Source organism: Heterocephalus glaber, unplaced genomic scaffold (assembly GCF_053883595.1).
Source record: "Heterocephalus glaber isolate CG9 unplaced genomic scaffold, H.glaber_assembly_v1.0 deba00000546, whole genome shotgun sequence".
Taxonomy (NCBI): domain Eukaryota; kingdom Metazoa; phylum Chordata; class Mammalia; order Rodentia; family Bathyergidae; genus Heterocephalus; species Heterocephalus glaber.
In genome coordinates this window covers 8,375,953-8,399,219 of record NW_028258147.1, presented here as the reverse complement: position 1 = coordinate 8,399,219, position 23,267 = coordinate 8,375,953, and positions in this window count along the sequence as shown.

Below are 23,267 nucleotides of genomic sequence, written 5' to 3'. Positions count from 1 at the left end.
GATCATTCGAGAGATGCAAATGAAAACAATGCTGAGATTCCACCTCACCCCAGAAAGAATGGCTGCTATCATGAAATCAACCAATAACAAACGCTGGCAGGGCTGTGGAGAAAGAGGAAACCTGCTCCACTGCTGGTGGGAGTGCAGACTGGTGCAACCACTGTGGAAATCAGTATGGAGCTACCTCAAAGAACTAGGACTGGAAGACCCATTTGACCCAGCCACTCCCTCACTGGTTATCTTCCCAAAAGAATTAAAAGAATCATACCACAGTGATATATGTGCACCCATGTTCATAGCAGCACAATTTTTAATAGCTAAAACTTGAAAGCAGTCCAAATGCCCATCAACTAGAGACTGGATAAAGAAAATGTGGGGTTTTTATAAAATGGAGTACTACTCAGCCATAAAAAATGAGAAATTAGAGACATTTATAGCTAAATGGATGCACTTTGAGGCCATACTCTTAAGTGAAATAAATAGGACACACATGTGTAAATACTGAATAGTTTCTCTAGTGTGAGAAACTGAAAGTGTAAATAAGGACTAAAAGGTATAATAGATAATGTGAAATAGGAAGAAAAGGGGCAAAGGGGAAGGGGAAGTGGGGGGTAAGGGAAAGGAAAGAAGGGAATGGAATTAATATGAGAAAATGAAAAATAGAAACAAAGTCTTTGTAAATAGGGAGGGATGGAGGGGTTGAAGGAGGGCAGGGGAAGGGGGACAAATAAGATCCAAGAGAGATTATGTAAAGGTGCAAATTTCCAATGATGAATGTCATTATATTGTATACCTAAAGTGTACCAATAAAATAATTTTTTTAAAAAAGATCAGTGTCTAAAAAATACAAAGAATTCTCTGAATACAATAGCAAAATAAAAATAAGAACAATTCATTAAAAATGGGCAAAAGACATGAAAATGTTTCAGTGAAAAAGATATATAGGTGCTAAATAAATAGAAGAGACATTCACCATCTTTAATCATTCAGGAAATGCAAATTAGAACCAACCACAATGAGATATCACTACTCACCTAATCAAAAACACTAAAAATGAAAAAAAGAAGTAGCATCAAATGCTGCTGAAGATATAGGAAGAAATGTAACACTCATATATTGGTCATAGGAAAGTAACATGGTATGGTCACTCTGGGAAAGGAGTTTGGCAATGTGTAGAATTAAATAATGGCCCCCAAAAGATGCCCATATCATAATCTCTAGAATCTTTGAAAATATTACTTTATATAAAAAAAGAGACTTTGCAAATGTGATTAAGTGGAAATGGGGAGATAATCCTGCGTTATATAGGTAGATGCAATACAGTGATAAAGGATCTTTATTAGGAGAAGGCAGGAGGTCAGAGAGAAAAGAGGATGCATAGCTTTAAACATGGAGGGTAAGACCAGGAGCAGTCTTTAGAAGATAGGTTAGAGAAATAGATTCTTCCCTGGAGCTTCCAAAGGAATCATCCCCCTGCCAACCCTGTAAGACTCATTTTAGGCTTCTGACCTCAAGAACTAGAAGAGAATGAATTTGTGTTGTTTTAAGCCATTAAGTTTAAAGCACTAACAGGAAAGGAATTCAGACAGTTTCTTATAAAACCAAATATACAACAGCTATATAACACAATAATTGTACTCTTGGGCATTTATTCCAGTGAAATAAAAAATTTATGTTCACACAAAAACTTGCACACAATGGTCATGGTAGCCTTGTTTGTAACAGTCAAACACTGGTAACAGTTCAGATGTCCTTTAACAGGTGGGCTAGACAGAGAGTAGTACATGCATATTACAGGTTACTACTCAGCAATAAAAAGGAATGAACTAGCGATACATGCAACAACTTGGATAAATCTCAGGGGAATTATATTGGGTGAAAAAATCCCAGAAAATTACAAACTGGATTAATTCTATTTGTCATCTTGAAATTAAAAAATCATTGAAATGGACAATAGATTAGGGACAAAAAGTATGGCAGGAGGGAAGGTGAGAGGTATGGTTATAAAAGGGCAACACAAGGATATAGCAAATGAATTGTTCAAGATCTTGAGAGTAGTAGTAGTTATATGAACCTGTGATAAAATTGTATAGAATAAAATACACACACAAATGCAAATAAAACTAGGTAAATCTAAATAAGAAAGATATGTTATATCAATATCTCGTTCATGATTTTCTGCTATAGTTCTACAGGATGCTACCAATTGGGAAAGCTGTATAAAGTGTTCATGGGCCCTCTATTACTTCTTACAACTGCATGTGAACCTACAATTATCTCAATAAAATTTCAATCCAAAAGAGCATTATTAAAAAAGGAAATCCTGTAATTTGCAACAACATAGAATATGTTAATTGAAATAAGCTAAGCCTGGCATAAAAACACAAATATTTCATGATCTTCTGTATACAGCATGTGGAATCTGAGAAAGACCAGCTCATAGAAACAAGGAACATAATAGTAATTACCAAAGTTGGGAAGGGGCAATTAGAGAGATGTTGGATAAAGGATACAAAATTTCAGCTAAACAATAGGAATAAGTTCAAGAGATCTATTGTACAACATGGTAACATGTTAATAACAATGAACTGCATACTTAAAAATCACTAAGAGTAGATTTTAAGTGTTCTCACCATAAAAAATGATAAATATGTGAAGTCATGCATATGTTAATTAGTTTGATTTAACCATGCCACAGTGTATACATATTTCACAATGTCATGTTGTGCACCATAAATATATACAATTCTTATTTGTCAATTAAAAATTGATACATTTGAAAGGGCATTTATTACCAATAGCATACTAGTGTACTAAGCACCCTCCACCTCATCTTCAGGAGCTTAGAAGTGCACGTAGTCTCTGTACCCTTGATATTCCCTCCTCCTCACCTGTGCTTTCACCAGTTTCTTACACTGACAGCAAAACTTCCAAGTCCATAGGAATAAAGCCAAAAAGAAATTAGACTGAACCAAAAAGAGTTCACTCTGCAAGCTTATCCTCATTCCATTAAAGTTTAACATACAAGTCACCCCTTTGGATAGTGATCTAAAAAAGAGCACCCTGGTGAGTTCTGCAATTCAGCCTCTGGTTACAATACCAGGCTTTCAGGAGAACAAGAAGTAATCAAGTGCTTATCCCACTTTTGGTCCTCTTGGGGCTGCCTAAACCCAACAGAACTGGGCCCAAGTCTCTGTAACTCCTGAGCATGAAGATAGAAGGATGGAGCAATCTATACAGCTGCTGCATCTCTTAAATCGGCATAAATTTTCAAAGGATATAATGGAGCCTGATGGAAGAATAAATATGGAATGAAAAGCCAGCAACTGTTTAAAAAAAAACTAACATTTAGCCAATTTATTCTCTAACATTAACTCTACCCTCCCCCTCCACCTGATATCTATTATGAGACAGTTTCAGTCAAGTGTCATCACTTCACAGTATGTTGCAAAAGATGTATTGAAATGACATCAACTCTGCTCCATTTCCATGATTGGATGAAACTTCCAGGATATAAGAACCTATTCTCTGTACATGAAAAAGCTCTCATTATAATGTGTTTGTGTTAAAAAATTTTTAAGGGGGAAAGATAGGTGGCAAAATTCATACATTAAATCAAAGCCAAGAGTATGGCATGACAGGAGATGCCAAACCTTGCTGTGTATTGTATCACAACACTGACATCTGTTGGTTACAAGTATACTGAATCCTCATTGTCTGGTCTGGTCTCTCTTTTCTCTGCAGCTAAAGAATTGCTCCATGTAAATTAAATCTCTTACCATTATGTTATATCCTTCATTCTTAATAGATTGCAAACTTATGCTGATGTTTCTCCTGTTAGCCTTTATATCTTATGAAACAAGATTGTTATGCCCTTTTAATTTTTTTCTAAACAAAAATCAAATACCTTTTTATGCAATAGCCCCATTAACCCAGGCACACTCTGCAAAAATAAGGGCTATCATTTTACTGATAAAATTTAAGAAATGTAAATTATGAGGAGGATTACACAAAATATGTTCATGGCACATCATCTTCCCCCAGATGAATGCCTCCTGGCATTCACACTGAGAACTACTTTCCTCCTTGACTTGCTTCAATCCACCTTTCTTGAATTTTGCCCTCCACTAAGTAATCTTCAGTCCTCTGCGATGCTATACTTCTCTTTTTCCCCTGATCACAATGAGGATCCATAAACACTCCCCACTGAGTCCTCCAGAGGTCTTCCAACACTCAGTATCTTAGCATATGTTTTAATTTCACATAAGACTCAAATCAAAACCTTCAGTGTTTACTTCCCCTTCTCTCTTAGTCAGTATCTCCTAATGTTTCAAAGACTTAGAATAAGAAAGATTACTTCCAAATCTCTTCTTTGCCACTGTGATTTTTATAACCTACCAATATCTATAGCTTTAACATTCTAGAAATCGAAGAATTATCTCCCTGCTGAATGATCATCCCTCTCCAATTCCCCTATTCCAGTGGAGTCTTCTTGGCCCCTTTACTGATGTTGTGGCTGACTCCTCTTTTTTTCCTCCACACCATTCCCAGTATAGTCCTGAAATAAGAGTTCTGACCTTTAATCCATTGCCTCTCACTTAACAAGTGTAACACAGCATTAATCGTCTTTCATTCTCACTATCTGTGCACTGATGACTTCAAAACTCCTATCTCCAGGCCATTCCTCTCATTAAAATGTCAGATCTAGGCTGAAGAGCAGGGCCCCACCACCACCCAGAGGCTGAGCCTTTTGGGATGCTGTACCACTACCCTGAGCACCTAGAAGCAGAGCCCTCACCCAGTCCAGAGGAGCTGAGCCACTTGGGTGCCTGCAGTACACCACCCCACCCCGCTGTGTTGAGCCATTACCTGGATCCACACCACAAAGTTGCAGGGGCCATAAAGGACATTGTTCTGAGCTCCAGAAGATAGGGCAGAAGGGAACAACAGAAAGAGGGACTCTCTGAGGCTCCTTGATGAAAACTGAAGCCCACTGGAAAAGTGAAGAAAATCTCTGCAATAAAGGCACACCAGACCACCTTAGTTGGGGGAGCAGCAGTGTGGATCAGAGTGGTGTGGCTACAAACAGATCCCATCCAGGCCTCCACCCCAAACCCACAGGCTCAGGCACACCAGCCCAAACCAAGGGCCCACCTGGAAAAAAGCTGCAAAGGCACACAAGCAATGGGCAGAGGTTCGCCCTGATACCATTGGTAAGTGTGCAAGACCCTAGCCAGAAGCTTGCTCACACAACAGGAACTAGGGTGCACAGCCCCCAGACAACAGCTACATAGGTGCCCTAGCCAGAAGCACACGTAGATACAATCTCAAGGGTGCACAGGCCCCAGCCAGGAGCCCACCCAGACAACAGGTCAGCTCAGGGATCCAGAAGGCCACAGTTCTGAACCCAGGAATTAGTGCACTACTGAGTAGCAGAGAAAAGGCTGTTCAGTGGCTTGCTGAGAATTGAAGACCAACGGGTGAGCAAAACATTGCCTCAACCAAGGCACAGCAGGCTGCATCTGTTGAAATGAGAAGGCATATAAACAAGTCTCAAAACCAGACTTCCAGATCACCTAAAGCAACCCCAAAGGGAAACGAGGTGGAACAATCTGATACTCAAACACCTGGACTCCCTGAACTGGCAACAAATGAGGATCTCGAAAACATGAAATCAGAAATAATTTCTCAGATAACAGCAGAGATTGTGCCCATAGTGCAAGATATGATTAATAAATCTAGAGTGGACACAAACAAAAAAAAATAGAGGAGCTGAGGAACATGATGGAATCCCAACATAGGAAACAAATGGAATCCATAAAACAGATACAAACAGATTTCCAAGAGATTAAAAACTCCATTGAAAGTTTATGTAGCAGAATGAGCCAATGTGACGACACAATTTCAGATATAGAAGGAAAGATTGAAATTAGTGACATGGAAAAGAAGAATTTCTTTAAAATAGTAAGGGAACATGAGAAATCAATCCAGCAGCTGCTAGATGATGCAAAGAAGAATAACATAAGACTGATTGGAGTCAATGAAGAAACAGGAGAGAGTGCAGGTGACATAAAAAAAACTCTTCACAGAAGTGATGGCAGAAAACTTCCCAAGGAGGGGAAAAGAACTAGACATACAAATAAGTGAGGCATATAGGGCTCCAAATAGCCTTGATCAAAAAAAAATCTGCACATAGGCATATAATGGTTAACATTCCAGAAACCCAAGAGAAGAACAAAATTCTACAAGCAGTTAAAGAAAAGAAACAAATCACATACAAAGGAAAGCCCATCAGAATCACAGCAGACTTCTCAATGCAAACCCTCAAGGCAGGAAGAGCTTGGAGGGACTTATTTCAAGCCCCAAAGGAAAACAGCCTCCAATCCAGACTGATGTACCCTGCAAAACAATCTTTCAAAATTGATGGAGAAATAAGATACTTTCATGAAAAAGACCACCTTGGGAAATTCATAAATACCAAACGAGCACTCCAAAAAGTTTTAGACAATATCCTAGGAAAAGACAATGAGGATCACAACCCCAGGAGACCCAGCAGAATGAATCCATCAGGCACGACAAGAAACTAAAGGCAAAGAGGGAGAATCCAACAAAAAAGAAAAAGTCATGACAATGATAAGTCAATACATATCAGTTATAACCATCAATGTTAATGGGCTCAATTCACCAATCAAAAGAAACAGACTGGCAGAATGGGTCAGGAAGCAAGATCCAACAATATACTGCATACATGAAACACTTAATTCAAAAACAGAATTGTAGACTAAAAGTTAAAGGGTGGAAAACAATACTTCATGCAACAGGAACCTGAAGAAAAGCAGGAGTAGCTATCCTCTTGGCAAATCAAGTGGATTTCAAACCAACACTGATTAAGGGAGACAATGAAGGACACTACATCCTTCTAAAGGGAACAATCCAAGAGGAAGAGATGACAATCATAAATACATATGCACCAAACACTAGTGCGCTGAATTATATAAAACAAATACTAATGGACATGAAAAATCAAATACACACTAATACAACAGTAGTAGGGGAACTCAATACCCCATTGTCACAAATAGATAGATCAACTAGACAAAAAATAAACAACAAAATACTAGAACTCATTCAAACTCTTGAACAAATGAAGTTAACAGATGTTTGCAGAGTGTTCCACCCCACAAAATCAGAATACACATTCTTTTCAGCTGCACACTGGTCATTCTCCAAAATAGAGCACATACTCACTCATAAAACATGTTTAAGTAATTGCAAAGGAATTAAAGTTATCCCCTGTATATTATCAGACCATAGTGCGATGAAATTGGAGATCAATAGCAAAAGAAACAGCAAGAATTTCATAAACACGTGGAAATTGAACAACACACTTCTGAATAACAAATGGGTCACAGAGGAAATTAAAGAAGAAATCAGATAGTTCCTTCAATTAAATGAGAAAGACAATACAACATATCAGAATCTATGGGACACAATGAAAGCAATCTTACAAGGGAAATTCATAGCACTGAATACTCATATTAGGAAAACAGAACGAGCCCAATTAAACAACCTGATGTTGAACCTCAAGCTTCTAGAAAAAGAAGAGAAGGATAAACCCAAAGCTCATACAAGGGAGGAAATTATAAAGATCAGAGGAGAAATCAATGCAATGGAGACTAAGACAACAATACAAAAAATCAGTGAAGCAAAGAGTTGGTTCTTTGAAAGAATCAACAAAATTGACAAACTCTTAGCTAACCTTATCAGAAAAAGGAAAGAAAAGGCCCAAATCCATCCAATTAGGAATGAAACGAATGAAATTACAATGGACCCAGCAGAAATCCGAGGATCATCAATCCCTACTTCGAGAAACTATACACCAATAAGATGGAAAATACAGAAGAAATTGACAGATTCCTAGATACATACGAATTACCAAAGTTGAACAAAGATGACCTAAAAATTCTAAACAACCCAATATCAATCAATAAAATTGAAAACATAATTAAAAACCTACCAGCTAAGAAAATCCCAGGCCCTCATGGCTTCACTGCTGAATTCTACGAGATATTTAGTGAGGAACTACTGCCACTACTGTTTAAACTCTTCAGTGAAATTGAAAGGGAAGCAATACTCCCAAATTCATTCCTGGAAGCAAGCATTACATTGATCCCCAAAGCAGAGAAAGACTCAATGGAAAAAGAGAACTATAGGCCAATCTCACTAATGAACATAGATGCAAAAATCCTTAATAAGACACTGGCAAATAGAATGCAGAAGATCATCAAGAAGATCATACACCCTGATCAAGTGGGATTCATCCCAGGGATGCAGAGATGGTTCAACATATGCAAATCAATCAATGTAATATACTACATCAATAGAGCCAAGGACAAAAACTATATGATCATCTCAATAGATGCAGAAAAAGCATTTGAAAAAATCCAACACGCGTTTATGAAAAAAACCCTACAAAAAATTGGAATAGATGGTCTTTTCCTCAAACTGATAAAAGTCATCTATGAAAAACCAACAGCCAATATCATACTAAATGGTCAAAAAGTGAAATCCTTCACACTAAAATCAGGACCAAGACAAGGAGGTCCACTATCACCACTCCTGTTCAATATAGTTTTGGAAACATTAGCCACAGCAATTACACAAGAAAAAGAAATAAAAGGACTAAAGATAGGAAATGAAGAAGTCAAATTGTCATTATTTGCAAATGACATGATACTGTATATCAAAGACCGCAAGAACTCCACCAAAAGTCTTCTAGACTTAATAACCAAATTCAGGAGAGTAGCTGGATACAAGATCGACACACAAAAATCAATAGCTTTCCTCTACATGAACAATAGACTCACTGAGAGAGAAATAGGGCAAACAATTCCTTTCACAATAGCATCCAAAAAACTGAAATACCTAGGAATCAACCTAACAAAAGAAATCAAAGTCCTCTTCTCTGAAAACAATAGCACTCTGAAAAAAGAGATTGAAGAGGATATAAGAAAATGGAAAGACATCCTTTGCTCCTGGGTAGGAAGAATCAACATAGTGAAGATGGCCATACTTCCAAAACTGCTATATAGATTCTATGCAATCCCAATTGAAATCCCAGCAGCATGCTTCCAGACCTTGAGAAAACAATCCAAAAATTTATTTGGAACAAGAAGAGACCTAGAATAGCAAAAGCAATTCTAGGCAACAGAGACATGGCAGGGGGTATCACAATCCCCAACTTGAAACTATACTACAAAGATATTGTTATAAAAACAGCATATTACTGGCAAAGCAACAGACCTGAGGACCAGTGGAACAGAGCAGAAGATGCCAAAACAACGCCAGACACACTCACCCACCTCATCTTCGACAAAGGAACCAAACAACCTCACTGGAGGAAAGACAGCCTCTTTAATAAATGGTGCTGGAAAAATTGGATTTCAATTTGCCAAAGATTAAAACTAGACCTATATCTCTCACCATGCACCGAACTAAAATCCAAATGGATAAAAGATGTAAATATTAAAACAGAAATGCTAAACTGGCTGGAACAGAGGTCAGGCAGAACTCTTGAAAACACTGGTATAGGAAAAGATTTTATGAACAAAACCTCAGTTGCCCGTGAACTAGCACAAACAATCAACAAGTGGGATCTCTTCTTATTTAAAAGCTTCTGCACAGCAAGAGAAACCACCAGCAGTGTGAAGAGAAAACTCACAATGTGGGAAAAAATTTTCACCTGCTCTTCCTCAGACAAAAGCCTACTATCTAGAATCTAAAAAGAACATTTAAAAAATCAGACCTCCCCAATTTTAAGACCCAATCCAAAAATGGGCATCTGAAATAAACAGACATTTCTGAGACAAAGAAGTACAAATGGCAAATAAGCACATGAAAAAATGTTCAACATCACTGGTCATTCGAGAGATGCAAATGAAAACAACTCTGAGATTCCACCTCACCCCAGAAACAATGGCTGCTATCATGAAATCAACCAATAACAAATGCTGGTGGGGACGTGGGGAAAGAGGAACACTGCTCCACTGCTGGTGGGAATGTACACTGGTGCAACCACTGTGGAAATCAGTATGGAGATATCTCAAAGAACTAGGATTGGAAGTCCCATTTGACCCAGCTATTCCCTTGCTGGGTATGTTCCCCAAAGAATTAAAAGAATCATACCACAGAGACATATGTGCACCCATGTTCATAGCAGCATAATTTGTGATAACTAAAACTTAGAAGCAGCCCAATTGCACATCAACTGGAGACTGGATAAAGAAAATGTGGTTTTACCCAATGATAAATGTAAACATATTGTATACCTAAAATGTACCAATAAAAGAACTTAAGAATTTTTTTAAAAAGAAAATTTGTTTTTTTAATAAAATGGAGTACTACTCAGCCATAAAAAATGAGAAATTAGAGACATTTATAGCTAAATGGATGCACATTGAGGTGATACTCTTAAGTGAAATAAACAGGACACACATATGTAAATACCAAGTAGTTTCTCTAGTGTGAGAAACTGAAAGTGTAAATAAAGACCAAAAGGTATAATAGATAATGTGAAATAAGAAGAAAAAGGGCAAAGGGGAAGGGGAAATGGGAGGGGTAGGGGAAAGGAAAGAAGGGAATGGAATTAATATGAGAAAATGAAAAAGAGGAAACAAAGTCTTTGTAAATAGGGAGGGGCAGAGGAGTTGAAGGGAGGGCAGGGGAATGGGGAAATAATAAGAACCAAGAGATTATGTAAAGGTGCAAATTTCCAATGATGAATGTCATTTTATTGTATACCTAAAATGTACCAATAAAATTAATTTTTAAAATATCAGATCTAAATAATCCAAATAATTGTCATCCTCACACAAATATTCCCCGGATAGCTAAAAATCCACATATCACAAATCAAATTTATATTCTTCCCTTTCTCTCCCATACCTGCCTCCCCCTTCAACCTTATCTTTGGAAATGGAAAAATAAGTGATTTTGTTGTCCAACCTAAAAATCTGGACGTCATCTACAACGCCTGTCTGTCCCTCAAATACCTTATCCATTCAACCACAGAAGCCTAACTAATCTGTATGTTGATTTTGACTCTTGGGTTATTCTATCTGACCACCCAAGATTTAGAGTGGAATTGTCCAATCGGAAACTATATTTTCCAAGTCCCTAGTGTCTGGGGTAAAAAAGAGGTCACATAAGCTGCTCAATAGCTCTTTCCATGGAGTGTAAGCTGATGCTATCGATACTATTTAGTACTAAAGAAGGAAGAGGGCCTTCCTTGGGCTCTTTCCTTGTCCACTTTCTGACTGGGGGGCAGTTCTTAAGGTTAGGGGGACTAGGGGCCATGACATGGAAGGGGCCTAGATCTATAAATGAGCACTTGGAAGACTGTCTACTAGTAATATCATAGTGGGCTGTGACACAGGATGAAAAAAACTTTTATTAGGTCAAGTCACTGAGAAGTCTGGGCTTACTGGTTGTAGTACCTAAAACACTCTCTGACACCACATAGATCAAGCCACCACCCTTTCTCTCACAGATTATTGGAAGTGGCTCCCCGCCGATCTCTCTGTCTGTGGTCCTGACTATATACCCTCCACTTGCTAATTTCATTAAAGCAGAGCCGGGCTCAGCCTGGCTCACAGGGTCCTCCATCACACAGGACTGCACTTAGTATGCAACAAAAATAACGAGGGTCTTTTCTTCAAAGTTACTCCCTCACTCACGATCCCCACTCTTGGCTTTTATTATCTAATGCCCCTCCTACACACACACACACACACACACACACACACACACACACAGAGTCAGTCATAGAGGGTTAACTTGAACCCTCCTTGCTGATGATTCCCCCACATCTTACCCCCTATTTCCCTCCTACCAAGGTCCTCCTCTCTTTCGAGTTACTTATACCATAGTTTCTGGGAATTTTTCCCTGACTTCATCTAGGACTAATTAAGTTTTAACATCAGGTTATCTTGTTGCCTTGTTTACCTTGTTGTAGCCTTCTGCTTTCACTTATGATAAATGCTTGTGTCCAACATGCATTCTTTCCATCTCTCTTACTATATTACACATCCCCTTAAGGAAGAATCATGGCTCACTCTTTTATAGTGCTCTTCCATGAATGCTCAGTAAACACCACCCACCAAAGCCAGTAATTACCTTTGTATAATACTCCACCTAACACCTTCTAGATGCCTCTGGATCCAACCTTTCTTTAAATATACTTCAATTTGAGAGATTTTAGTGGAAATTTTAAATGAACCTAAAATGAAATACAGTATTTACCAAAAAAAGTACCATTCTATTATTACTTTCTGTGTGGCTATGTAGTTTTTTCATAAAGGGAAGACAGATTATTAAAGCATAAAATAACCAATTAGGTCTACTGTATAATTATCATTAGTAACAATTAATAACGATGATTTAATATCTATTAAATTAGTGCCTGGAACCTAGTAAATACTCTGCAAACATCTCATTTAATTTTAGCAACAACCCTCTAAAATGGTCTTCTTGCTATGGTGATTTTATCAGCTTTTTATGAGCTTCCTTTTTAGCAAAAACCCATCACAGAGGAGGGCACTGTAGCTGAGACATCTAAAAGGCTCCCTGCCAAAGGCTTCCAAAGGCGAGGTGTTTGGTGAGTATTCAGAATACAGCTGAAGAGGAGGCACCAGAGGGATCCGCCTCAGAGATGATTCTCCTTTCCTCATAGGGTGGCTTCTGGGAAGTTACAGAGAAATCCTATTCCTGATACAACTCCCACCGTTAGCACTGTAATGCACTTCTCCTTATGCTCTGCTCATACAGTCTATACATCAGCGCTTGACATTTGGTTTGCCCATTGTTATGGGTCGTCTTGATCACAAACAAGCAATGCGATCAACATTCCTGAGATGATGACACACAGGTCTGCCCAGGACTAAAATCTCTTCAAACCACTCACGTTAGCCCTTCTCAAAGAGACATGACCAAACTCTCTAGTCAATTTGTTAAAGCTATCAGGCATGCCTCATCTTGTTTTTGGAAAATTATTTCTCATTTATGTGCTGTACATTATTACTCTGTGTGCAGGCATCATCTATATAATGCTGCACAAAAATAATTGATTACTCATGAGTGACAGAGTAATTGGCACTACCCTGGTTATTCAGCTATTTTTATGCATTATAATTACCAGCTTCAGTACACCGGACAGAATTTAATGTTCTTGAAAATTAATATTATTGAAGGAATTCATACAAAAGAATGTAATGTTCTTAGATTAAAAACTTGTCATACACTGATAGAGTCTCACATTGTTGGGTATTTATCAACATTTTGTTTTAGTCACTTCAAATCCCTTTATCAAGTTGCAGAGCCTGTAGCCCATGTCAGCTCAGTACAACTGAATTGTAGTGAGTTAACTGTTTATAGCAGTAATATCACATTTCATGCTATGTGGATGACCTAGGTTCTTTATCCACTGATCTGCATTGTAGCCATGAGTTCTTTAAAAGCAAAAAAGTATAATTTACATATTACCCTAATAAGGGTTTAATGTATCATGGCTGATGAAATATATTAAATAAGCAAAATAATCTAGAACAGCAAGGATGTCTAAAAGCTCACAGGGAGAAATTCCATCCTTTCTGCACTGTGGTGTAGCTGTGACATAAGAGAGACCCTCTCAGGATAAAGGCATAGAGTGGAGCTAAATATGGCTCATAACTTAATGTCACCCTGCCCAGGGTGACAGGACCAGGATAGAATCTCTCTAATAACACTTTGATTGCATAAAGGGAGTCCACTTTTTAAATGACCTAATCATATTCTCCCAAAATGCCCACCTGTTGCTTCATGAACTTTGTTTTCTCTTCATTGATGTATATAATTTTTATATTTATTCCTATCTACACACACACACACACACACACACACACACACACACACACCGGAGATCAAAATCGGAAACTTGCATTTGCCAGGCAGACATGGTGCCACTGAGCTACATCTCAATACCCTATTCCTATCTCTTTCTTTCCACTTTTATTCTACCTTTACATCTTTACCAAACAGGAATGTTTGAAGGTGTATAACTGAGTGCCATTCACTTGGATGAGTTTCCTCTGCTCCACCACAGTCCCCTACTCCCTGTTGCTCATATCCCTCACCTGCCAAGCCATGCAATCACCAGGCCACTGAAGCCTGTGGGTAAGGTCTTCCTCACTGTCCATCTCTCTCCTGCCTTCATTTTACCTCATCTTTGCCTTCCAGTCCTTTCTTTTTCTTTTCTTCAGCAATTTCTCAGTGTATGAAACAACAGCATAGTGATTCTAGTTGCCTCTTCCTAAAACAAAAAGTAGACTACTGGACTTGTAAAAACTTTTACTACTTACTTTAAAATTATAATTAAATTTATATTTTATTCCTGTGGCTTTTGAATATTTTTTTTCTGTGGGTTAGCAAAAGTCCCTTAACTGAAAATTATTTCCTGTCTCCATTATAATGGCTTAATAGATGTGACTCACACTTGATCTTAGCAAAAAGGCCAAGAATTAATAATAGATGTAAATCAAATAATCATTTACCATTGTTAGCATTAGGAAATCTAAAGCTAGAAAAGACAAGACTAGGATCAATCTTAAATTTGAAGCCATAATTCCAATATTTTTCATAATCAAATTAATAGATAACCACAATTATAAGTAATTGACTATATATTTTAATATAAATCAATTTAGTGACCAAAACATCAAGGATCCACAAATGAAATCATATCAAATTTTAAAACTTCTTCATAGCAAAGAAAAAACCAACAGAGGACAACATATAGAATGGGAAAAAAATTTGCCAGCTACTTCTCTGACAGAAAACTAAAACTAGAATATATAAAGAACTAAAAAAAACCTCCAAAATAAAAGACCCAATCAAAAGTAGGCAGGGGATTTAGCTCAGTGGTTTCACCACCTGCTGCGCAAGAGCAAGGACCCGAGTTTGATCCCTGGTACCAAAAAAAAAAAAAATAGGCAAATGAAATTAATAGATACTTCTCAGAAGAAGTATAAATGGCCAATAAATACATGAAAAAATGTTCACCCCTGGCCATTATAGAAATGCAAATTAATACAGTGCCAAGATTCCACCTTACTCCAGAAAGGATGGCCATCATCAAGAAATCAAATAATAACAAATGCTGGCAAGGCTGCAAGGGAAAAGGAACACTTCTACACTGCTGATGGGAATGTAAACTAGTACAACCACCATGGAAATCAGTATGAAAATTCCTCAAAAAAAAAAAAACTAAAAATTCCATTTGACCCAGCTATTCCCCTTCCAAATATCTTCCCAAAAGAGTTAAAGACATATTATAATGATACATGAATGCCCATGTTTATAGCAGCACAACTCATAATAGCTAAATCTTTGAAGTAGCCTATGTGTCTATCAACATCTGAATGGATAAAGACAGTGTGGTATTTATACACAATGGAGTACTACTCTGCCATAAAGAAAGATAAACTTGAGTCATCTGGAAGAAAATGGATACACTTTCAGACCATAATGTTAAGTGAAGGCCAGGGATGTAGCTCAGTGGTGCTACACCTGTCTGGCAAGCACAAGGTCCTGAGTTCTATCCCCAGTACCAAATATATATATATATATATGGTTTCATAATGTTAGGTGAAATAAATCAGACACATAAGTTTAACTATCATATAACTTCTCTTGAGAAACCCAAAATATCAATAAAGAGGAAAATAGAAGACATATAAGAGGAAATATAGGTAAATCTTTTCCAGATGGAAAGGGAACCAGGAGATGGAAGGAGGTGGGAGAAAAGGGAGGAGAAGGAAATGAAAAAAGAATTAAGATACATTGTGTACATGTAGCAACTCCCCATGAGGAATGTAGTTGTTATGTACTGTAAATATGTACTAATAAATGAAAATTGAAAAAAATCTTAGTAATCAAAACATTCCCCAACATTATTAACTTCCATAAATGTGCATTTAAAAAAATCTTACACTATCTACAAAAATTAACTCAAAACAGATTATACATCCAGGAATTAAAACTATAAAACTTCTAGAAAAAATTATAAGAATAAATCTTTGTGACCATATTTTAGACAATATTTTCTTAGCTTTGTCACAAAAAACAAGTTACAAAAGAAAAAAATATATAAATTGGAGATCAATATTAAAAACTTTGTACTTTAAAGTACACTATCAAGAAAATGAAAATACAATGCACAGACTGGGAGGAATGCTTGCAAATCATGTATCTGATAAAGGTCCAATACCAAGATTTTACCAAGAACTCTTACAACTGAGCCCAACTAAAAATGGGCAAAGAATTGGGTAGACATTTCTCCAAAGATGATATACAAATGACACATAAACACCACTCATTAGTTATTAGAGAAATCCTAATCAAAATGACTTTGACATACTACCTACTAGGATGGCTATAACCAAAAAGAAAATAACAAGCAGTATTATTTACAATAGCCAAAATGAGGAAATAACCCAAATGTCTATTGATTGACAAATGAATAAACAAAATGTGGTGTATTTATGCAGTGGAATATTATGCAAATTTTAAAAGCAAGTTATTCATGCTATAATAAGTGTAGCCCTTTAAAAATATGTGCTAAATGAAAGAAGTCAAACACAAAATGCCATATAGTATAGAACTTCATTTATAATATTTCATTGAAAAGTCCAGAATAGGCAAATTCATAAAGACTGAAAGTAGATTAGTGGTTTCTAAGGGATAGGGAACCAGGGAATGGAGATTGATTGTTAATGGGTAAATTGTGATGGGTTTCTCTTATTGTTGATTAAAATATTCTGGAATTAGAATGGTGATGGCTGTGCAACTCTGTGAATATATTTAAAAGAGTCAAGTTGTATACTAAATATTATAGTTATGTAAATTATATCTTAATATGGCTGTTATACCTTTTTGAATGTTTATTGATAGGAACAGTTTGTACTCTTGATGAATGAAGGAATTTTCAGAGATAGAGATTGCACAGGGAGTGGAGAGGGGTGGTCCTAAAACCAGAAAGGGATAGACTTGCATCGCAGAGAACCTCGTCCTTCACCCTGGCCTTGCCCTAGTTTTCCCTCACTAATTTGGAAAATTAGCAGCATGTCTATGTTACTTTAGGTAAATTAGCTTCTCCTGACCTCAGATTCCTACAGTATTCCCCCAGAGGAGTCATAACTCAGACATTAGGCACATACCTTGGTGTCAGCAGAGCTACTATTTTAATCCCAGCTCTTCCAGCTAGGAGACTTTCATCATGTTATATTACCTTTCTGGACCTCATTTATCCCACTTTAAAAGAATAGGAGTGATTATACCCACACTTCACGGATTATAGAGCAGGAAATAATCTATATAGCACTTATTGGAAGGAATAAGCAAAGTATAATTGCAGCTCTTATCTTAAAGGACCCTTCCAGTTCTAAAAATCCCTGAGATATCTAGTAGAATTATAATTTCAGTGGTACATATTATAAAAATAGTAGTGAAAGTAGAATAATAGCTTAAATTGACATGAGACAGAGCTTAAGATAATAAGACATTAAAGAAGTCCTCTGGGCATTCTGCACAATACTTCTATGACAACAGTGTATATACTCAGTCTTTTTCCCATCTTTTGCTATTGCTTGGTTTCATAGACAAAATACATTGTCCAATAAGGGTTTATTGGTGGTTCCATTGTTCCTGAATACACAAATATATTCCATAATCTGGCTAGACTCTGAGCATGACTTTCATATCATATTTAAGGTTGTCCTGGTGGGTCACAAAAATGTGTACATGTTAGTCTAGGGCAAACTGCAGTGACAGGTGCTGTTCTTGCTGCTCTTATGTTCTAAGTCAGAAGGAAAACACTTTGATAATAGCTTGGGATTTTTTCCAGCTAATTCTGATACCTGTGTGCTTGAGATTCCATTTCTTAGATTGCCAAGAAAACATTATTACCATCATTTGCAAAATGACAAAATTACAGAGATGTCTCCATGATCTGTTTTGACAGACTGACTTCTAGCTCTCAAGGTATCTTCCCTTTTCTTCAAGCAGTAATTTATCTAGAAGTTAATTACCAACCATTAGTTCCCCCACAGAGTCTAAGTGGAGAGGGAAGGAAAGAGGAAAATTGTATCACTTACCCTTAGTGCAGCTACCAATTTTCTCAGAAAATAGAGAAACGGAATAAGACTTTTGAGGGAGCCTCAGTAATGATAATAATAATGTCAATAATACCAATAAACTCTTGCAAGAAAACCCTTAAACCTAGCCATAGGACAATGGGGCCCCACTTTATTTTTAAATGAATACATGCCATACAAAACAGCATATGATTAAATCTAGGGCCATTCAAATTATTTCAAGTCCATGAACATATTATAAAATAAAGTGCCCTAGTTCATAGGTCAGCTATCTGTAGTTAATTTGCCAACCTGGGAAGGTGATAAAACACATATACTTCAGATCATTCCTCTAAAACATATTAGAGATGCGAAGAAAGCTTGCCCTTCATCTTGGGAAAATAACAACCAGTGAATATAAACAAATGGCACAGTATATGGATTCATAATCTTGATTAATGAAAATAATACAATTCAACAAATTACTCCATAGGACCAGTAAATTGTAGAGGCCTCATCAAAACAGTGTAGATGAACAGTGATGTTTAGAATAACATTACTCCATCTTAATCTTGTTTTGCCATCTGTGAGACTCTGCGATTAACGTATCCTACTGTGACTTTACCATTTAGTCAAACTGGAATATTGCATGTAGATCCACAGACTTTGTGATATGACACATAATGAATACATTGATTCAGAAAAGGGAATCAAAACAACTTCCAGAAAATTCGGGCCGTATCAAAATAAATATTTGGCATTTAATAGATGACCTATTATAAAGCCTAAACATTTATGTGCTTTTTCAAAAAAAAAGAGCAGACTCCAGACCCAAATGAGTTGGATTCTGCTAAGCTTTTTGACCTTGGGCAACTTCTCCATGTCTTAGTTTTGTCAACAGTAAAATGAGAACAGGAATAGTATCTGCCTCCTAGACTAGTGTCAGCACATGGTAAGTACTATATAGAGGTCAGCTGTTGTTTCTATGGCATAGAAATGGGGGCTCCAACTAGGTGTCATCTTAGCTTGACCAACACAAATCAGCCCATTGGATTGGCACTGCAAGGTGCTTGAACCCAAAGATACAACCTAAGTAATAAGTAGAGCAAATAAGTAGCTAATGAGTTCTCTTTTTATCCAGGTGCCTCCAACTCCTGAACATCCAGGGGGAAAGGAAGAGCATGCTCCCTGTCAGCAAACATTAATTAAGACATGGCATTAGGAGACTACCCATGGAGGACTGCTTTGCAGCAAACTGTGATACAGTAGAACCTACCTATAATGCCATTTACCAAACACTGAGGTAAATGAGAAGGCACTTCAAGATCCAATAGTAAGTACTTCAGGATCGCTACCAAGAATATTAATTATCACTACACTGTAAAGATGCAGACACAGGAGGGTAACAATTTGGAACCTGTATCAATGACATTCTAGAGGTATTTTTTAATGTAGTAAATATTTTATTTACTTGCTGTTTTTAAAACACTTGGTGTCTTTGAAACACTTGGTGTGTTTTCTATCTTTTTATTATTTTCCATTTGCATGGCCTCTATGCGGGAAGGACCTTATTGTGTCTTTCTGTGAGAACATAATTTTTACTGTAGATCTAGTAAGCACTATAATAGTAGATCCCAACATTTTCATCTTCATGGATCCCTTTTGTTTTCTTTCTTTACAAACTGCGTGTTTTGAAAGGTTTTATCTACTAAAGTACAATTATCGGTTAACTATTTAATCAATAAAATTTATTTATCTTACAAATAAAACTGTTAAAAACATTCTTGAACAGATTTTTACGTGAACATAATTTTCACTTCTCTGGGATAAATGTCCAAGAATGCAATTGCTACAGTGTATGATAGTTACATGTTTAGCTTTTTAAGAAACTCCCAAACTGTTTTCCAGAGCCAGTGTACCATTTTTACATCCCACCAGCAATGTATGAGTGATGCATTTTTCTCTACATCCTCACCATCATTTGGCATTGTCTTGACTTTTCATTCTAGTCATTCTGATAGGCATGTGTGGCTATCCCATTGTGGTTTTAATTTGCATTTATTTAACAGCTAGTGATACTGAATATCTTTTCATGTGCTTATTTGTCATTTACGTATCCTTATCAGTGCTTATTTGTCATTTATGTATCCTTATCAGTGAAGTTTCTCTTACTTTCATTCCTTTTCTATTTGGGTTGTTTGATTTTTTGCTGTTAAACTTTTTAAATTCTTTATGTATTCTAGATACTAGTCCTTTATCACATATATGGTTTTAAAATAGCTTCTCTCAGTCAGTAGTTTATATTTTCAACCTTTCTGCACAGACTTTCTCAAAGCAAAAGTTTTTAATTCAGTGAGGTCCAATTTATCAATTTTTCTTTTTCTGAATCATGCTTTGGATGTCAAATTTGAGAAGCCTGGAGTAAAACTCACTGCACTAGAACAAGAGTGACTGACTTATGCAGATTTTTCCTAGTATTCATCTGATTTTGGCACTAAAATTCCCATATCCTGGGAAACCCCTCAGGCCAGGAGTTTGATCACCCTAACTAGAACCCATTGGAAGTCTGCAATTCTTTCACTCCAAAGAAACCTCAGCTGAATAGTAAAGGGGTTAGTGCCAGGGAAACACCACATCCTGTGACTCAGAACTACAACATTACATCACTACAGATATGCTGGGATACTATAGGGTTATGATGTACACACAGGGTAATCCCCCCAAAAGCTATGGAGTTGAGAAGTTTAGAACTCCCTCATTGTATCAATGGACATTTCTGTTCCTATGATTTTACAGGTAGATACTTTGGCTCTAGAGAGTGAGAGCTGGACTTTATCTCCAAGTAGGTCAGAATCTAGAGCCCCTGACAGCATCGCCAAGGTGCTGTTAGAAATGTTGATGTTTTCAGGACTGGACCAACTAAATAAGAATCTCCATGGTTACAAGATCCCCAGGTCATTCATGTGCTCACTAAAGTTAGAGAAGCACCTGTCCAACCAAAATGGCCAAGAAGTCATTGTGTGAGAGAATCAGATGGCTCCTGGGACAATCCTCAGAACTGAGGAGAGCTGTCATTCACCCCAATCCTCACCCCAACCACATATATGAAGGGAAGAGACCCTCAGATAAGGGTAGGGGGGGAAGAGGTGGAACCACACAAGGGTTAAATCATAGAGCAGTTTAGCTCTCACAAAACCCCAAAGCATTTTAGGACTTAAATCCTTACTTCTCAAGTGTAACCTTAAGCTTGGAAGATGAATGAGTAAGCAAACAGACACAGCAAAGGAGAATAGCCTACAGACACTGTAGACTACACTGATGGTGAACCTTTTAGAGACCAAGTGCCCAAATTGCAACCCAAAACTCACTTATTTATCGCGAAGTCCCAACAGTGTATTAAACCAAGCACTAAGGTTTTAATTTGGAAAAAACAACTCATGCATTAACATCTTTTGTCTTAAAAGAAAAACAAATAACACATATGCCATAGGTTCACCACCACTGTCATAGAAGATGATTTGTTTTACTTCCTGTAGGACTGGGTGAAGACAGAGCCAAGAACAAGTACTAGGTGTCATCCTGAGATGGATCAAATGATGTGCCTGTGTCTCTGAATTAGCCAACAGCTGAGACCTGCAGTTTGGGGTTGCTCCCTAGAGGCAGGGTGGGTGGGCCTCCTCCCTCCCACCCCTCTCCACGTGGTCAGAGTTTTGTGATTCCCACATGATGTTCACTGTGCCAGGAATCCCCTCCTAGCACCAAACGAACCGCACCAAGATCCCTTAGAAATCCTTGCAGGATTCCTTCTCTCCCCAATCTGGCATTTTAGTCAGCATGCCAGCATCCTCACTACTGGTAACTTTACAGTAGGTAGCCATCATTTTCCTTAATTATTTCATCCTAAAAGTAGCCTTCCCTAGGGTTTAAAGGCCAAAAGGGAGAACTGTGGTTGTGTTTTATCTAACATGGAGATTCACAACTTTGGGGAAATAATTTTTTTTTTTTACAAATTCTAGATACCTGATTGTATCCTCTAATGCAACTTTCTCCAGTTTTAGGTATCACTCATGGGTCCTTTCCTGCAGAGATAATCAATAGGTGTCACTCACCAGAAGTTCGTGGGGAACAGCTCCCGACCCAGGGTAAACATCAAGGAGAGAGCTAACACCTCACAAACCTCCACCCTGAAGCCCTCTCTGCCCTCAACCTTCACCTGACTATGGCTGAACACACATACCAGCACCAGGGCAAACTGCTGAAAACTGTGCAGAAACCATTATGCCATGCCCTTGGTGAAATTGCTAAAACTATTTTCTGCTTTACAACATAATACACAACAAACATTTTTCATGTCCCAGCCATGGCTTGAAGCAGTTTTTACATTCTGCATCAGGAGGAAATTGATTAATGTGAATGTTTTAGCTGGGGTTGTTGTTTGTGTATAAACTTTTGTTAAAACAAGGACGGCAGAAGAAATGACCTTTATGTAGACACCTATTAAGGCACTAAAAGGCTTGGCTACATTCATCTGAGACGCATACACATAACGAGGGGGACAATAAGGGGATCAGCAGCTGCAGGGGTTGAATTGAATTCTTCAACAATAGAAAAGTTTTTCAGACCCAAATACCAGCAATCAAAGAGAATTTTTGCAGATAATCCGAGAGAAAGAAAATAAGAAAAAAATGCTAACCAACTCTGCACCAGTTAGCATAAGGTTGCCATCTGAAACATGTCAGCTTAAGAGCAGTCCCTACCTCCATTCTTTAGCCCAACTGCAGTATTCAGAACTGTTTCCCCAAATAATCCCAGATGGCATGCCACAAAATTTCAATTCATTTTAAAAGCTTTCTTTGCTGTTATTATGTGATTGAAAGTGCAAAAGCAAGTTGCCATTCTCATGGCACTATTTGCATTGGCTATTATCCCCTAAAATCCCCTTTAAACAGCTACATTGTCAGCCCATAGGCCTCATTTAGAACTACAAAAAGGCCCAGATTAATTCGATCAAAGAAAGAGCCAAGTACAAAATGCACTTTTCAAATTGTATCAGAGTAGGTTCGCTTTACAGATCGCTTCGGGGCAAGAACTGCGGGAGAAAGA